A 2,500-nucleotide genomic window follows, 5' to 3' on the forward strand; every position below is an offset into this window, starting at 1 on the left:
TGTACCCATCTTTTGGCCTACAGGTTAACACTCAAAAAAAGAGGTCATGTCCCATCTCCCCCCCCCCCCCCCCACACACACACACACCCACACCCAGCCAATCAGTGTATGGGGAATGGATGATTAGAGGCCATGATGGACAGAGGCCGCTGGGCATATATACACCCCTACTCTTTTTCAAAGGACATCCTGGGATTTTTTTGACCACAGAGAGTCAGAGACTCGGTTTAACATCTCATCCGAAAGACGGCGCTCTTTGTCAGTATAGTGTCCCGTCACTACACTGGGGCGTTAGGACCCGCACAGACCACAGGGTGAGCGCCCCCTGCTGGCCTCACTAACTCCTCTACCAGCAGAGACCTGGTGTTCCCAGGAGTCTCCCATCCAGACACTGACCCGCTCAGCTTCAGTGGGACACCGGTGTTGGGCTACAGGGGGATACGGCTGCTGGCTTCCATATACGCAGCAGGGTTTTTGAAAACCGTAACCTGAAGGTCAGCACCAAGGTCGCTGTTTACGGCGCGGTATGTCTCTCCACTCTGCCGGGACGCCAGCACTTCATCAACCTAGAGGCCTTCCATATCCGCTGTGTATATAACACTGACTCGACCTGTATGGGAGCAGCTGTGGCCAACAAACATCTGCGGTGGATAGGGCACACCACACGCACGCCTGAACACCGCCCGCCCCGCCAAGTCCTCTACAGTCAACTAATGGGCGCAAAGCGATCCGCCGGAGGTCAAAAGCGGCGTTTAAGGACTAAACCAGCGCCCTCCTAAAGCGAGCGGACACCCCCTCACGAGCTCGAGTCTCTGGCACTCGACAGATCCGCCTGGCCACCGCGGTCTCTCAGATACACCAAACCAACCCTCTAAGAGTGTGTGTGTGTGTGTCGCTCCAGGCTCTTTGCTGGATCTGTTTTCCCGCAGGTTGAAGGATGAAGAAAGTGTCTGTAATTTTTCATGAAATGATCAGAGAGATTCCTGGGATTCTGTCGTCTCCTGTGGACATGAAACAGGTAAATATGCAGATGATAAGATCCCAGCGTGCAGGAATGTGTGTGTGTGTGTGTGTGTGTGTGTGTGTGTGTGTGTGTGTGTGTGTGTTCGTTCGCTCGCTCGCTGTCTCTTCATGCCTGAATGAACGTCAAGAGATTCCAGATTCTGAAGTTTTAACATTTTCAGGAGCAGAAACTTTTTCTTAGTTTTAAAAAAAAGTCTCCTCTGCTCACCAAGGCTGCATTTATTTGATTAAAAAACACACACAAAAAACAGTAATATTGTTAAATATTATGACAATTTAAAATAATTATTTTCTATTTTGATATATTTTAGAGTGTAATTTATTCCTGTGATCAAAGCTGAATTTATCATCATTACTCCAGTCTTCAGTGTCACATGATCCTTCAGAAATCAGTGTAATATGATGATCTGATGATCAAGAAACATTCATTATTATTATCAATGTTGAAACTGTTATTTACATTTATTTTGTGGATCATGTGACACTGAAGACTGGAGTAATGATGATAAATTCAGCTTTGATCACAGGAATAAGTTACACTTTATTATATATTCACATAGAAAACTGATGATTTACATTATAATAATATTTCATAATATTATGTTGTTGTTGTTTTTAAGGCTGACTTCTTTTAAAAACATTGAAAATCTTACAGATCCCAAACTGTTGACTGGTAGTGTATATGTTCTTAGGGGCCGAGAACTGGTGTGTATCTACTGTTCTTCTTCTCCTTCTCTTGAAGTTTAGGGCAGAACAATACGGTGTAAAGTTGTGAGATTTGGCACACAGACAGAAGACAGTCTGAACATTCACCGCAGCCATTTTTACCTCAATCCCTCTAGCGCCACCAACTGTCCAAAGTTGCATTCACATTTATGCCAATAACTTATGAACCATAAAGACTAGAAACAACATCCTCATATCTATTCAATTTAATTCAATTCACATTTATTTGTAATGCGCTTTCCACAATACAGATCTTGTGAAATATAGACCTGTCTATCTCCTCAAACATTGCTGAGAAAAAAACATGGAATTTAAGTCAATTTAAGCATTCTCGTTTATTGTGAGCACAAATTCTATGAACAACATGCCAAAAATGATGAGGCTATATCTCCGCAACGCTTCAGTGTATTCTGACCAAAATTGGTGTGTGTTCTAACAACCTTGACCTGAGGATGCATGCACAGTTTCGGCACAGCGCCACCTAGTGGTCAGGAAAAATGCAATTTTTTATTTCTTTGCTTTTAACTTATGAACAGTTTGACCAAAAATCTCTCACAAAGAAAAATGTCACCCAACACTGACCACACCAGATCAATTTGGTGTCAGCGCCACCTATTGGTCAAAAGTTATAGTCAAGTCACCTTCATCTATACAGCGCTTTTAACAATATAGATTGTTTCAAAGCAGCTTTACAGTGATAATAGGAATTTAAAGTAACAGAGAGTGTTCAGGCTTTACAGCAGCTCTAGAA

Source organism: Phoxinus phoxinus, assembly GCF_949152265.1.
Source record: "Phoxinus phoxinus genome assembly, chromosome: 18".
Classification (NCBI taxonomy): domain Eukaryota; kingdom Metazoa; phylum Chordata; class Actinopteri; order Cypriniformes; family Leuciscidae; genus Phoxinus; species Phoxinus phoxinus.